Source organism: Lactuca sativa, chromosome 2 (genome assembly GCF_002870075.4).
Source record: "Lactuca sativa cultivar Salinas chromosome 2, Lsat_Salinas_v11, whole genome shotgun sequence".
Taxonomy (NCBI): domain Eukaryota; kingdom Viridiplantae; phylum Streptophyta; class Magnoliopsida; order Asterales; family Asteraceae; genus Lactuca; species Lactuca sativa.
The window spans coordinates 23,403,960-23,421,773 of record NC_056624.2 but is presented as its reverse complement, the minus strand read 5'-3'; the positions used below and the strand labels follow the sequence as shown (position 1 = coordinate 23,421,773).

The window sequence follows — 17,814 nt, the reverse complement described above, 5'->3', positions numbered from 1 at the left end:
GCATTAAACAACACCATTTGAGGACAAAAAGAGGAGTTTACGGCCAAGACTTGAACTTGGGCCGTAAACACCCAAATTTTATGTCAAACTAGTCCCAAAAACTTATCTAGGGCATGTAAGGAATTAACTAAGGCCCTACGAAGGGTGTTGTACCATTAAAACTCTCATTTTGAGGCCAAAAGAAGAGTTTACGGCCAAGGCTATACTTGGGCCGTAAACTCCCCAACTTTTATGCCAAAATGCCCCAAAACTCCATCTAAGGCCTCCTAGTATTTATCTAAGGTGAAGGGAAGTGTGTTGTACCATTTAAACATCCATTTTGAGGGATTAAATGGAGTTTACAGCCCAAGCACAAGTCTTGGCCGTAAACTCCCCAAATTATCACAAAATGAGGGTTTAAACCCTCCATATTAGTTCAAGACACTTGCTATTAAATTAGGGAAGTGAAATAAGGCCTTAAACTTGCATTTTGGAGGACCACATGAGTTTACGGCCAAGCCTAGAGGGCTTACGGCCGTAAACTCCCAAGGAGTGGCCTTTGGGCCGTAAACTCCAAGGGAGTGAGCTCATGGTCTCCCCCGTAAACCTTTCTTGGCCCTGTACCACTCCCGGGAACCCCTTCTAGGCCCTAAAACCCCAAATTGACGCTAAAATGCCTAAATACTTTAATGAAAAGCATAGAATGACTTATTCCTTGTAAAATACATATTTCATATGTCACTAGGATCCTAAAAGGGTGCTCAAGTCGTTATTTGGTACCAAACGTTCAACCGACACTTTTACCCGATTCGCCCGAATTACGCGATTTCAGGTGAGTTCATACCCCTTTAATGAACCTTTCAAATGTTTTATATGTTTTAGGGGGGGGGGGATACAAGTTGATTATACATGTTTATGGAAAGTTATACAAGATAATTATTCATGTACAGAGATTAATCACATGTGATTCACTAACCGTAGTTCAAATCAGATGTGATTTATCACTATGCCCTATAAATGGATTTACGTTTTCAAAACTGTTTCGGATAAACAACCAAGTTTTTAAATGTTTCTTATGAACAATGCTTTTATTTAACAAATCTTCTTATAAATTGTAACCACACTGATATATTTATATAAGTAAGACTTGAAGGACTTAGGACCGATAGCTCGCCTTATTTCCTGTTCTTGTTTGATTGTGGGCTTAGGGTAGTGGTTATCCGTCCAACTGTCGTTGATTTCTTAGTTATATATCTTGTATATTAGTATGGGTTACGAATATTTCTCACTTCATTAGATGCCAAAATCACTAATATGACAAGAACCATACACACTAAGTTAACTATAATAGGTATAGTTAATGCTGTTACTACTACTACTCACTATAGTTACTACTCTCTACACTATAATCAACACTATTACCAGAAAATACACTATTAAAGGGAATACACGATGAACTATACTAAATGACTACTACACTATAATAAAAGAGAAAGTACTAAACAGACGGCAACACACTAATCCACTATGAGATACTCTATTCGCTACTCACTACGCCCGGAGTTTTCCGACAGGAAGACGACACTACATGTATAGATCTATACGGGGCAGACGCTATTTCATCCCGACTGATAATTTCAGTCCGTGCCGTATAGGCCCAGAGATGCCACTACTTCACTATACTGTGCATGACCGGGAAGGTCATGGGGTCCGCTATTACACATGCTATTGGTAACATACAAGAAATACACTATAATCACACTAGAATGCCAAACCAAATGTTAAGTTAATATCCCGAAGTAACCAAGAATCTAACACTAAAGGAAGCTAGTACCACTATTATTGACTTCAGGCATAACATACCGTATTGCATTTACTCATTTGAGAGTCACTATTATATTCTTACGATAAATGGTTTTCAAAGATGAACGACATGTTTCTTAAAGATTTTCACTGACAATCTATTTCTGGAAAATATAGGATTTTCTAGGTTTTACTACTTCATATGACTGTAAATTGCAGCTTTTCACACTATCAGTTCTGATGCTTTCTATACAAAAACTCACACTAAACTCTTATGAACTCACCAGCTTTATGCTGATATTCGTTTTCAAAATAACTTGTATCCTCAGGTCAAAGATACACAGGTACAGATGCAGTATTTTTGGAGAAGGTGGAGCACACAAGACCCATCTCTTATTTTTGATTTACTTTTGGTGTTTGTTGAACAACACAAAACACGCTTGTAATTAAAATTCACTATGTAAATGAAATGGTTGTATGTTTCTTGTTTACTATTATACAATTGTGATGATACTGTACATGACGTCCTCCACCCCGAAACGTATTCCGCCGTTATCGGTTTTGGGGTGTGACACACCGGTACCTGTCTACTGGTGACCTGAGAATACAGGTTGAGTTCCGAATCGACCTTGTTCCTGAAGATCTTCCGGGAGTACCCCCAGAGAGACAGGTTGAGTTCCGAATCGACCTTGTTCCAGGAGCAACTCCTCTCGCTAAATCACCCTATCGGTTGGCTCCTGCTGAAATGCAGGAATTGTCCAGCCAACTTAGTGAGCTTCTGGACAAGGGATTTATCCGACCTAGCTAGTCGCCATGGGGAGCTCCGGTGCTCTTTGTCAAAAAGAAGGACGGATCTTTCAGAATGTGCATCGATTACAAAGAGTTAAATAAACTCACTGTTAAAAACCGCTACCCACTCCCACGAATCGATGATCTGTTCGACCAGCTCCAAGGAGCCAGTTATTTTTCTAAAATAGATCTACGGTCCGGATACCACCAACTCAAAGTCCGGGAAGAGGATATTCCTAAAACCGCTTTCCGAACCCGCTACGGACATTATGAATTCGTCGTAATGCCCTTTGGTCTAACAAATGCACCTGCCGCATTTATGGACCTAATGAATCGAATCTGTCGACCGTTCCTTGACAACTTCGTCATTGTGTTTATCGATGACATCCTCGTCTATTCTCGAAGCAAAGAGGAGCATGGCCAACATCTCCAACAAGTCCTAGAAACACTGCGATCGGAAAAACTGTACGCCAAACTCTCCAAGTGTGAGTTCTGGCTCCGGAGTGTGAATTTCCTAGGCCACGTAGTTAGCCAAGACGGAATTCATGTGGATCCCTCTAAGGTCAAAGCCGTGGAAGGATGGACAACTCCGACCACGCCCACAAAAATTCGTCAGTTCTTAGGCCTAGCAGGCTACTATAGGAGATTCATTGAAAACTTCTCTAAGATCGCCAAGCCGCTTACACCACTTACGCAAAAGGGCGTACCATTCAAACGCTTGAAGACATGCTTCGTGCATGTGTGATAGACTTTGGGAAGTCTTGGGATACCCACCTACCTTTGATCGAGTTCTCATATAACAATAGTTACCATTCGAGAATCAAGGTGGCTCCTTTCGAAGCACTGTACGGGCGTAAATGTAGATCACCGTTATGTTGGGCTGAAATAGGTGATACCCAGCTAGCGAGAACACATATGTCGGACAAGGCACTAACGGGACCGGAGATCATTCGCGAAACCACAGAAAAGATCGTTCAAATCAGAGCTCGATTACAAGCATCGCGTGACCGACAAAAGAGCTACGCCGACAAACGGCGAAAGCCCTTAGAATTCCAGGTCGGTGATCGAGTACTGTTGAAAGTCTCACCCTGGAAAGGGGTTATACGTTTCGGAAAACGGGGAAAGCTGAACCCGCGATACATTGGACCTTTCGAAATCGTCGCCCGAATAGGTCCGGTAGCCTACAGACTACAACTACCCGCAGAGCTAAACGGTGTACACCCCGTGTTTCATGTCTCTAACCTGAAGAAGTGTCTATCAGATGAAACCCTTGTCATTCCTCTTGACGAAATCGAAATCAATGAGAATCTCCTATTCGTTGAAGAACCAATCGAAATCATGGACAGGGAGGTGAAGCGTACTAAGCAAAGTCGCATCCCGATCGTGAAGGTACGGTGGAACGCAAAGCGTGGGCCAGAATTCACGTGGGAACGCAAAGACCAAATGAAGCAAAAGTACCCTCACCTATTCTAACATTCTCAAATCTAGCTTTCAAACAGAATTTCGGGACGAAATTCCCTCTAACGGGGGGATGATGTCACAACTAGAAATTTTGTGTCATGTAATCTATACACTCAAGTTAATGTGAATCAAAACTTAAGAGCATGTGTGATACCTACTATTATGACATCAAAAACTTCAATCAAATACATCCTACAAGTGCTACAAATGGTCATCAAGCAATTGGAAACCCTAGAAGTTCTTGTTTAGATCCACTTTGGACTAGGACTTCCTTATTGGACCCAAATGGACCAATAAGCTTCCAATTTGACTATCATGGGCATAGAACCCTAATTGGGCTCTATTTGGACCCACATTAATTTATTTCAACATTTTGGGCCATATTGGCCCTAGAATGAAATGAATTAAAAGCTTTGATCCATGAATAACCTAAACTAGTCCAACAAATATGTAAAAATCATACTATATTCTTTTATGTTAAAACTCACCCAAACTAACTCTAATATTGGGCTTAAGGGCAAAAAGCCCAAATTTTCCTTTTCCTTCAAGATTCTCGGCCCAAGGCCCAAGTCCAAGAAGAAGTGGTGAGGAGTTGACTTTGGTTTGCCACCTCATTATTGTCTTTTGGATTTCCATGCAACATATCACATGCCTCCATGCAAGTATCACTTCAAAGATCACTTCTTCTTTTCCCTCCTTCACTCTCGGCCATCTCAAACACACACACATCTCACAAACTCTCTCAAGAACACTCAAGAAAACTTCCTCCCTCTCCACTCAAAGATCTCGAAATTTAAGAAGCTTTCAAGAGGATATTTCCACAAACTCTTCATCTAAGAAGCATACCAAACTCGAGATCTTCAAGAAAAGGGTGCTAAGGCCAAAAATCACCAAGTTTTCTTCCATCTTTTCTTCAAAAACCGAAATCACACCCTAAGGTGAGCTTCATACCCCCTATTTTCTGTTTTTATGAGTTTTGTGGGGGGGGGGGGGGGGGAATACAAGTGAAAGTGTAGATCTATATATGTTTTGTATGCCTTGTATGATTTTTATGCTTATATGTGTGTTTTTGTGTGTTATAATGTTGGATCTAGCCTTAAAACCCCTAAAAACCGAGATATACTTTATGATTAATGATACTAGCATCAAGTATATTTCTACATACAAAGTGTTCCAAGAAAAATAGCTAAATGGCTTAATAACATTTTATTTGGGCTAAAAACTCAATTTTTGGACATAAAATGTTAAAAATATAAAGTTAAAGGGCCCAAAATGTCATATCTCTGATGGATGAGGAGTGTCAAAACAGTTCCAATGAAATATTTTCTGAAAATATACTCATTTGGAGGATTAAAAATATAAATTTCAAGCTTAATGGGCTAAAAATGACAATTTCGGCCCAATAGGGCCCATTATGCAAAATTTTCTGTTTTGGAGTGCCAAAACTGTGTTTTTCTGTAAAACAATGGACTACTAAGGTTCCGAGTACTTTTCAAAGGTTTAAAATGCTTTTCAAATTTAAAAAGGACCAAAGTTGCAAAAATTTTCCAATTTGGGCCAAAACTGTAAAAACTGCGAAAAAGAGGGGCTATAACCGAGAAAACTGCAATTTCAGGGACTTAAACTGTTTTCAATGAAAAATATGCTGAAAAATATTAATTTCAATAATTTTTGGTGTTAAAATGTCAAGAAAAATGATTTAAGGACCAAACCGGAAAGTTATTTAATTAGAGGGTTGAAAAGAGTAAATTTTACAAACAATGAGGGGCTGAAAACAGAAAACTTTCAAGGCTAATTCAATGCACGCAACTTGATCAAATATTGGCACCGCGACTACCTACGTAATACAATACACAACAATACCAAAAATCGTTGTTAAACGAATTGATTCGGTCTCGAATCAATAACAATCCGAAAATACTAACACGACGATAACTCGATTCATACACGAAAACATTTGGTAATTCAATATACACGTGAGAGTGCACAGACGTCTACGCACCATCTTTGGGCCCCAAAGTGTAAAATCTTGTTTGTTGGGCCTAGCTAGCCCAATGACCTGATCTTAAGGCCCGAAGACTTCTACCTTACGAGTTGTTGGGTCTTACATGATCTAACACAGCGTAAAAGGACTTTCAATGGCTTTTATACTATTGGTCCCCAAGGGTCCTATGGTATTGCTAGTAAAGTCGGTATTTCATGCGAGGCGGGTCAAGGGCCCCTCGTACCCTTTTTTTTTTTTTTTTTATCCCCAACCGGTTAATGGAGTCATCGGGGTCTTCGTGTCCTCTTTCTCTTCGGATGTGGGATTACTCGGAGTCAGGGCGGTTGGATAACGTGATTAGTACGGACGACGCCTACGGGATCGTTAGTATAGTTATAAACTGGTCGTTTGTGTAACGCTTGTTTATAGCAATTAATCATGCGCAAAAATAATCCGACGTCGCCTGGAATTAATGACTTCACGCGTTACAATGGTTTTATTTTAACTTCATGGAATTCAAAGAATTAGGAAAACATCGGGTTTTCCTAGGGTTTTTCAATACATACGGTTTCGAAATGTATACAAGTTTAATGAACAATATTTACAAATATAGAAACAAACAAGCATACCTATGGATCTTCACAAATGTTTTCAAAAGCTTTTCTTTTCAGAAAATATCGGATTTTCTGGTGGTTTTCAAAATGATACAAAACATTGTTTTCCCAAATACCGCTTATGAACTCACCAACATTTCACATGTTGACGTTTTTTTTTTCAAAATACTTGTATTCTCAGGTAACCAGTGAATCAAAGGAAAATATACTCAGTGATGGCTTGCAGTTTATCTATTAACGAACTGAACAATTTATTTTTGGGAATGTAATGTTTTGAGACAATGTAATGGATGTAAACACTATCAGTTGTAATATTCAAATGTTGGTGACGAATGATGTTATGTTTCATGTATATTCATTGTGATGGTATTCAATTGAGTCACAACAGCTCCCGAACGTTTCCGCCGTCTGGTTCGGGGGTGTGACACCAATGATATAAACTTATTACAGTTAATAAAACTAATAGATTAATATATGTGTTATTTTGCTACTAACATTGGTTTTTGCATGTATTAATTTTAAATCACAATTTGTAAAATTTTATTATTTTAATTAAATAATTATATTTGCACGTAACGCGTGAGGATTGACCTAGTATCTTATAAAACTAACATTTTTCCTTGAACCTCATTCATTTGTAACTCCCAAAGCCATTTTTCCTTGAACCTCATGCATTTAAAACTCACAAGACTATTCAACTTATACAAATTAATTTATTATTAATTGAAATATTATGATTTATAACTCTTAAAACTCTTCAAATAATGTTATTTAATTGATGATTTAAATTAAATATTTAGCATATATGTGAAATTTGTAGATTACATATTTCATGTATGTCAACACAAAATGATAGATTATATTTGTAGGGTTTGAAGAGTTATGTGAGTGGCTCCATGGATGTAAGAAAAGAATTGCAAGTTTTTCAAATATAAATTCATGTAAACTCAAATAAGTAGTTTTAATTACTAAAAAGTAATAACTGTTTTAAATAACATAAAACTAAATAATATATTATATTATATTATATTAACAAATTATTGATATTTGAAATAATAATAATAATAATAATAATAATAATAATAATAATAATAATAATAATAATAATAATAATAATATAGAAAATAAAATATATTCAAATAAATTAGTTAAAAATACCTATAGTTTAAAATAATTTTAAATCAAAAAGTTAATTCTATTTGATTCAAACACAACTTTTTATATCTTTCTTATCGTATACTTCAAATTATTATAATATTAGTTACAACTTAGTATAAAAATTATTATTTCAATCATAAATACTTATATATTGTTTTTATAACGTATAATTGTTAATATTTATATTATATTATTTGACACAAATCAAGAGTTTAAAACTCTCACTACAACTCAATAGTTTTTTTATTTAAAATTAATGTAATTTGTCTTTATATTTTCCACTACATTCAAAAGTTTTTTAAACTTATGGTTATTAATGTGTAATGCTTTTTTATTTTCCACTTATTTATTATACACATTGTAGATATATTAGTAGTATATAAGTAAGTTTTGATTAAAAAATCATATGTTTGAAAATATTTGTGATTCAAAATGAAAGAGTTAAAAAAAAAGTTTTGACGCATCAATGGTTATTTCAGCATAAATTTTTTATAATAATGTTTCTATATATAAAATGTATGTTGATTTCTAAGTATTCAATTTGAATGATTTATAAGTGTTTAATAGGTTTTGTTTGATGTAAATATTATAAAGTTGTAGTGTTTTTATTTAATTAAAAACTATTGTGTTATTCATACTATTTCTTATTTGTTTTAAATACAAATCGATATACGTTTTATATATTATTTTCACAACTTATAATGTTCTATAAATTTATCAAAACTTGTAGTATTTATTTTTTCATACTACTTTTTTTTATACATAGAAATTAATATATGTTTGATATATAATTTACACAACATAAAACGGTCTATAAAATCATGAATTAATAGTGAAAATAACTAATGATATAAATTTATTAAAACTAATAAAACAAATATGTTAAATATAGAGTTTGTTTTGCTATTGATATTGGTTTTACGTGTATAAATACTAAATCACAATTTGTTAAATGTTATTATTTTAATTAAATAATTATATTCACGGTCAATGTGTGGAGATTCGACTAGTATATATATATATATATATATATATATATATATATATATATATATATATATATATATATATATAGGTTTATTTGAGACCATACTACTTTTGTAAGACCGTGAGATGCAATCTAAAAGTAATTTTAAAATGCAAAATAAAAGAAAAAATCTGGAAAAAAAATTAATTATTATCTTCGTCATTTTATTTACCTAAAAAATTAAAAAATTACCATTTTTTTAGAAAAAATACATGAAATATTCTAATAGAATATTATACTGTAAATATTCTAATGTGATTTTTAGAATATTAGAATAAAACAATGTTCCGCTAGATTTATCAGATACGTAAAATATTCTAATATTATACTAGAATATGTAAAAAAAAAACGGTAATTTTTTTAAAAATTTTTAAATTTACTCTTGGAAAATATAAATGAAGAAAATAATATTTAAAAAAAATTCGAAAATTTTCAATTATTTTGTATTTTAAAAATATTTTTTTATCTACAAAATGAGTAGGTATGATTGCGTCTCACGGTATCACAAAATTAAGTTGTCTCACATGAACTTATATATATATATATATATATATATATATATATATATATATATATATATATATATATATATATATATATATATATATACCTTAATAAGCATTTATCCTTAAATGCTGAATTTTAAGAGGTACACCTCTTAAAACACCATGTACAACAACTTTATGCATTGAAGAAAAAATAATCTTATCCGTTCTAACATACTTTTTAAACTTTAAATGTCAATAGCTTTGGAACCGGTCTCCTTCCTTATCCCGTCCAACTACTTCAACAGAAGGGCAACTTCTCCGCTCCTATTTTTGTGAAAATCCATCTTCTTCAGGAATACACAATAAATTGAAGAGACTCATCCCAGGCTCAATCGAAGCCATCACCCATTACAAATTACATATTTAGGTGTTTACGCTGTCCAATTTAGTTTTGTTCTCTCTCTTTCTCTCTCTCAGCTTGATGTATGGATCTTTGATTCCATGTAGGTCTAATGGTTCATATTAACAGAACGTTTATGCAAGTGGTGGTGGTTGAAACAATGACATCGCTGCACTATCATGTCAAGTAGGTAGAACCAGGTAAGAGTCCTAACACGCATTATGTTTTCTAGCCCTAAGTTGATATGTATTTTTTAAAGTTTCGTTTCGATTTTGGGTTCTTTCACTTTTCGATTTTCTGTAGTGGCTGAAGATACATCTTCATCTCTCTCGCTGTAATCTCCATTAAAAACCCTAGCTTAGAGCTCTCAGAGCTCCCCTGTTCCCTTACCAAGAAATGTTTTGAGCCAGCGACAACATTCCTCCATCTCTCTCTGTAAAAAAGCCCTAAGAGCCACCACCACAATTAAATAAACAAACAACGACGTTGATGATCCCAGTCTTATTGAAAAAGGTAATGTCTTTCATTAATTTCTGCAATTAAATAAGCAAATAATGATGTTATGTTGCAACAAGAAACTTGAAGGATTGTATTGCCAAAATGGAACCATTTGGTATGCTTTTTCATATTGTTCTTCCAAAATAGTTGCCCTCAAGAATGCGTATATTGGTCTAATTCTTTCATTTTGTTCTTTAATCATTTACTCTATTTTCTTTGAAACACCAGTTATTTTTGTTATGTTGATTCCTAAGTTGAAATTTTTATGTTTCCAAGGTTAAGATCAGAATTCATGCTTTCAAACTATTGGGTTTTAGGAAGAAATGATTCATTAAATTTGAATTTGAGAGAAGGTTAATTATTTGATATTATGTAGCCTCTTCATATCCAGATCATGGAAAATGAACCCAAGGATTCCACTACAGAGGAGTCACAACAAGATAATATTTTTTTGCTCTCTTGAACTTCATTCGGATAAATTGTATTATTTACTGAAATTTATGTAGTTTATTACCAACCACTGAAGTACATATATTCACCCAAAGATTCAGGGGTTTTCATCCTTTTTTATTTGTTCTCAGGTCATAGCAGTCAAGACTGGCATGGTTACAATTGTAGACCTTCCAACCTGTTGAGGTATAATAAAGTGTATTCTATTGTTTTGTTATGGATTATGAAAATGACGAATTATTCTAGGATTTTGAGACGAGTTTCATGCTAATTTCTAGGTATTCTAGGACTAGATCAAAGTTTTTTTCCAGGTAGTCAACCCAATTGATGATTTCCTATACCGTTCCAAAAAACAACAAATATTTTAACACATCAACAACTACAACAATGTTAGTATATTTAATTTTTTTGTGTTGATTTCTTTGTAATTTTTGTGGAACTTTGTATATTGACAGCTACATAAAAGAAGTTAGTAGGCCTAGGCTTTGAAAGATGATATAGAAGCAGTCAAGTAACTTTTGAAATTATATATTTCTGTAGGTCATAGAATTGTTGAAGGTTAGGAGCAGCAACATGTTTAAGAATAATCCAATTTTAATTCCATTCAGGATGGTATTTAGAAAGTCATTTGTTAAAGGGTAAATGACGAAATTATACTAATACACATGTATTTTTGCAATTCATTAGATATATTCAGTTATTAAACACTTAATCCTTTCAATTGTAGGTTTTAGTGTTGTTAATTGAAGGTGCATAAAAAGGAGCTTGAAAGGTATGATGAGGCTCCTAAATCGGTTCTTGGGTTCTGGAGGTGCATTTAGTTTCTTAGTTTCTATTTGGTTATTTGTTAAAATGATATTCCATTTAACTATATTGTATTTGTGTATGATAAAAACATGTGTTAGTAAGGACAAATAATATAAAAAGGCCATATAACCTTCCAATTAGAGCTAAGGGTAAAATGGTCATAAAATGAAAAGAAAGCAAGGCGGTAGGGATGTACACAGAAAATACACAATACTTTAAAACCAACACCAAAAAGACAATATACATATAGATCCAAAACTCATAGCAGGTAACGGAAGTCCCAAGGGTAAAATGGTCAAATATTGGAACAAATTGTTGTAAGGGAATTCTACAAAAAAGATTGTTTGTTTTTTTTTAATAATTTTTTTGGGTATTTATCTCTAAAAAAATAGATAGTTTCTCTAATACAACTTAGAGTTATTGATTCTAGTTTGTTTTGAATTGATTGTTAAACTAAAAAACTTAGCTAATGTATTTGTATAAACCGTGAGTTTGAAATCTTCATGTGTACTAGAATGTTCCTGCATTGATATGTTAGCGTGTATATGTTGTCCGTTTTCAAAGAGAATTTGATTTATAAAGTCAAAAGGCCGGTTTTCATAATTTGGATGCAAATTGACTGGTTTTTGGTTATTGCAGCAATGTAAATGTGTGAACTAAAAAGCAGTAGTGTAAATAGTACATCTCTGTAAGTATTAATGAAGTTATATAAGATATTGTCAAATATTGATAATTTTATTTTTTATAAAATATATACAAATAAAAAAGCCAATTTATAGCATTAAAAAGTTTTGACAATTTACCACATTGAAAAGTTTTGTGAACATGCTTCACAATAATGAATACTAGAATTTTTAATTTCCCAATTTCTAGCAACGGATATTTAGTTTATTATTATTATTAGAGGTCGTTTGGTTTCTTGTAGTGTAACTAAAGGGGATGACTGTACTACATTCATATACTTTTATCACATATTAGTGAGCCTATATGTTTTGAAGATCTCGACACTATCAAAAACGTAAAACACACAACTATTTGCGCAAAACAATTAATCTTCTCCGGGAACTAATTTTTGGAAAAAAAAAATCCGCACCCTTCGCTTGGCGCGGGTAAACAACTAGTATATATATATATATATATATATATATATATATATATATATATATATATATATATATATATATATATATATATATATATATATATATATATATATATATATATATATATATATATATAATTCCTTTTTATCTCATGCCACTTACATCAATTTTACATGTTTCTTTTCACGCCACGTAACCTCTATTCGGAACGACGCCGTGGAGATATAACGTCGATTCTCATTGCCTCTCATCCCTCAATGGATGTGTCGTATTGATTGATCAGCGACATAGTTAATTCATCTCATTTTTGTTTCATGACATATCCTTTGTTATTTTCAATTCCTCATATAGAGGTAAGTTCATGAACAATCATAATATCGAGGACAAAAGTAAGAGCTCATAGAGAATGTCTCCTCTTAAAATATACAATTCACACACGAAATTGGTGCAAGTGTTTGCATTCTTAGACCGAGTGACTTCTGATTCTAACTATTATCCGCTTGAATAATGTTATTGGTTGATTTTCTCCGAATTTTTCACAGAGGTTAGACTTTCTTCTGTTTTCATTGTATGTTTATTATTATTATAAGGTCTCCATTGACGTCTTTGTAGTTTGGCTTTTGTATAATCCCATGGATTATTGAATTTGGGTCCAGTTTAATTTTTTATGGGGTCAAATTTTTTTGACGGCTCCTTTGGATTTTGTTGACGTCGTCTTCTCTAATTTCTTGATTCCGTTGGTGATTATTTCTTAATCGTATCAATGGAAATGATGTTATTTCTCTTTTTTTTGGAATACGGTTTTTTTGAGTTTATAATAATAGTTATTTTGATGATTTGGGTTGCATTTGTTTTTGTTAAGTGAATGAGAAAGATGCCCTAGCTTCACACAATAGATGATATCAAGTCCATCTTATTCTCTTATGTTTTGTCTTTCAGTTTAGATTTACTTTGCATCTAGATTGTATTTGGGAGGAGATTAGGGTTTCTGTAATATCGCTTGTTTTCCTGCTCAACAAGGCTTCTATTTTTTATTATTGTTTTTTTTATTTATTTTAGTGTGTATCGCAAAAAATTTAGAGGAAAAAAATTGGTTTAGGAATTTTCTATAGAAATTGATAAACATTAACATTAACTTGCAATTAGGAAGTTGATTTTGCTCAATTTTGTGATTCCCTTGCGATTTTTATATGTCCCAAGTCCCCAATTGATTGCAAATTTAGTCAAAAACTCTTCCAAAATCTATATTGTTAAAATTTTCTTCTTGTTTGATGTTAATTTGGGTTTAATTTGTGTTTTGTCTTGGATGATTAAGAAAGAGTAAGTTAGAAACTCCATGACGCTATCCAACGGCTTTAACTAATCAATCATGAAGTAGATTCTCCTAGCTTTGTTTGGACATCTATATAATTTATCGGCTAATCATGTGTTCTAAGGTAATTTTTTAGATTTTGATAATTGAGGAGACCAATTTGGTCATAAACAGTTTTCGATAACTAAATTACACATAAAACATAACTATTGCTTAGGGAATAAATCAGTTTGTTAATAAGACATTTTTCTATGGAGCATGAAACCAGTATTTCTTATATCCTTATGGTAAAACTAATTCTATTACTTATGAATTAATAAATTTAAAAAAAAAATCTTATGATAGGATTTGAAGATTTTTGGCTGGCAAGGTTTAAACTTTACTGATTTCATTTGTGTTTATACTCAAAATAGGAATAATAATACAAGCAATTAGTCATTTAAATATATACACTAGATTTTGTCGTGTCGAGTTTCCTGTTCTTACTAAATACATGACATAAACATGCTTTCTGGTCTTAAAGGAAAACATGATACCTAGCAGTATGAGCTTAACTTTACTACCATCTGAAACTGTGAAATCGCGTGTCGATGAATTTTTAATGTTTCCAATTATTGAGACTATGTATTAGATAGTTCGCTTTAGTATAGGTTTTAGAGTGTAATTATCATACTTTATATATATATATATATATATATATATATATATATATATATATATATATATACACGGTCAGATTATTTTGTTTCTAGTAACTATTGTGTGACAGAATGTACAGATCTGGACCATTAGATGGAATAGAATCAAATTTCATGATCTGAAAGTCTATGATAGTAGAATATGATAACATGTACCATATAATCACACAAATTTCAGAATAAGGACATTTTAGTCAATTAACCTATATTAAAAAAGGAAATTTTCGGATTTTTAGGGATAATTAATTGTTTTATTTTTAAAAATCTGAATATTTTAAATTAATGAGAATTTATAAATCCGATTTATTCTGTCAGAATGATAGACTGTCAACCATAAACTAGTAAATATATTTTCGATTTTATTCTTGCAGAATATATTTTCAATGCATATATTTTTGATAATTAAGTGGATTTAAGAACTCTAGATTATTATTCATATACATCCAAGTTGGGCCTACAATTTTATTTTTAATACACATCCGAAATAAAATACAAATTCATACATTTATTTATACTTATTCTAATAGAATATCATCAAATATGAATAAAATTCTTAAAAAACAGCATTCTTGAATATACAATTATTGAACAAATACACTTGACCTTCTTCAGTGATCCATATAATCCACTTGATCTTCACATATATACTTGTTGTTGAATTCGATTCCAAATATTTCTCTTGTATGATCAATATTGAATTCATTCTCCATGCAATTCTGAAAGAATAAGACACATTACTAGTTAGTATTATCAGTTAAACAAATATACTTGTTGTTAACAAACATTGTCAAAAGACATTCTAACAAAATGAATATATATAAATAAATTCTAACAAAATAAATGACAGAATACACTTAAATTATAGTCTTTTCTTCTATATACATAAACATTCTAAAAGCATGTATAAATGTACTCTATCATAATTACTAACAACACGTGTTTTATGTAATATTTATAGTCTCATAGAATGAACATTTGTTTGCATTCTCGTATGAAAAAAAATCCTCAGCTTAAGGATTTTCATTCAAATTCTGACAGAATGTCAAAATGTAATCATTTTCATCAAATAATATTCTAAAAATTTGATTCTTAAAGAATATTGTCCATAGTTTCTTTGCATGTGCTTTTCAATGGTTATCTGTAAGTTACAAATCAATACATATAAACAAAAATCCATGATAACAACAACATGAATGGATAAAATCATCATTAATACCTTAAGATATGGATCATATAGTAAGCATGTCATAAGGTTTGCTTCATATCTCTAGGCATGTTGATGTTGTACATTAAAACCTTATTAGATGAAATACATGAGTAATCATCTAGAAAACTACAACTACAAATAACAAGAAAAACAAAAGTTAAAACAAAGAAATTGATTAAAGACAATTATATAGACAGTAGCAGCAAAAAAATCCTGCTTAAAAGTCAATCTAGTAAGCTAAGGTTGTAGAATCAAAAAAAATGTAATTCATGAATTATAATCAGTTAATTTGATGATAAATTAGACATTGACTACGGTAAAAATCAAACCCTGAGCATAAACCATACAACAGAGAAGTAGAATTCAAGCCAAAAAATCTAGAAACACAAGAGAAACTAAACAAGAAAACACTCCATTGATGCAAGACAAAGCTAGGGGTAGAAACGTCAAAAAAGTGTAAATAGATCTGCAAACGATAGTTATTACTCCCATAGAACCAATCTGTGAACTTGTCAATTTCATCCAAATAATCGTGCATTCACTCTTCAAAAAACGTTGTACGTTGTGCATCCAGACTTACATACTCTCACATAAATAGGCTTTTTGCTCTAACTCACTAGCTGGGTTGGAAGAAGTCTATGCACAGGTGCCAGGTTTGTCGATTGTTGGACAAAGAAAGGGTTACTCCAAAATTCTTGAGAATACAGTATTCTTTTTTATTAGGTTTAAATAAAACGATCACTAAAATCACAAAATTTGAAACTAGGTTTACAGTTAAAAAAATCGAAAATACAAATGAAAAATAACTCATTCTTGCATTATAATATAGAAAAGAAAAAGCTAGACAAGCTGCTTATTGAACTCTAATCAACGAAAAGCACATAATTACCAAATACTGCGTACAGCAGCAATCAATATTTAAAATTAGCAAACAACTACAATACAAGAAAGAATACGCTAGAGATAAATACTAACCTTGAGATTTCAATCGATAACAGCAAAAAAGAAAATACTTTGACGAATCACGACCTCTTCAAGTTGATTCGATATATAGCGACTTCGTTTTGAATATTTTTACATAAGGAGAACTAGGGAAGATTAACTTCAGGAATTCCATATATAACGACTTAGTTTTGAATATTCTTAAAGGCCTGGTCTTGCCGATTTGGGTTTCAGACCTGTTGACGAGTCTTGATGGGATTTAATGGAACCGATTTGGGTTTCAGACCTGTTGAGGAGTCTTGATCGCAGTGGGTTTTTGGAGTGAAAAGGGCAGCGGTGATGGTGATGGTGTTGATGTCGATAATGAACGTGTTCGGCCACACACATAACTAGGTCAAATATATTCACTTTATTTTCCTTAATTGAATGATTTCCTTAATTAAAAGTACAAAAAGGTCCAAAATACCCTTTAATGATTTATTTAATTATTTATTATTTCTTGAGTTCTCATTGGTGCATTTAGGCAGACAATAGTTGTTTAGTTGCTGGAAACATTTGAACCTAGCTCTCTCTCTCTCTCTTTATATATATATATATATATATATATATATATATATATATATATATATGATCATTTGAGAACTTATATATTCCCGAGAACCTAAGAACCAAATAATAGCCGTTAGATCAAATTAATAGAAGGTCAAGATGATTTGTGACATTTTTTTAAATAAGTAGAAAAATAACACACGGGGGTATGGTATTGAAATTAATCGAATGGTATTTATGGTACTCAGATCATTTCTACCAAATCAATGGATGCCATATTTGTAATGACCCAAATGTTTCAAATAAAATTTTCATTTTTAATTAACCAAATCATTCCCATAAGACATGAAGTAACAATGACAATTGTTTTCAAAATCCATGACATTAACATTCTATTCCAAATATCAGAGTGTCCCATCAAATCAAGTGTCAGAGAGTGCATTCCATGCCATCAAGCCTTGCCCTTGCCTTTAGGCTAAGATGTACCTGAAACAAATCAACAAACTGTAAGCTAATGCTTAGTAAGTTCCCCAGAGCATACCCCA

The 17,814-nt window shown here is 32.1% G+C and overlaps 1 long non-coding RNA gene across 7 annotated transcripts; it reads left to right on the top strand.

The window, feature by feature from the left end:
- The first annotated feature begins 9,573 nt into the window (after window positions 1–9,573).
- LOC111917726 (uncharacterized) lies at window positions 9,574–11,598 on the top strand. 7 transcript variants are annotated; one of them, XR_006187860.1, is made up of 6 exons: window positions 9,574–9,730; window positions 9,811–10,216; window positions 10,783–10,837; window positions 10,930–11,040; window positions 11,192–11,289; window positions 11,379–11,598. It is a non-coding gene; the product is annotated as an uncharacterized LOC111917726 (long non-coding RNA). The 7 variants fall into 7 exon arrangements; XR_006187857.1 differs by lacking the exon at window positions 10,930–11,040; XR_006187855.1 differs by having other exon boundaries at window positions 9,811–10,837.
- The last annotated feature ends 6,216 nt before the right edge of the window (window positions 11,599–17,814 follow it).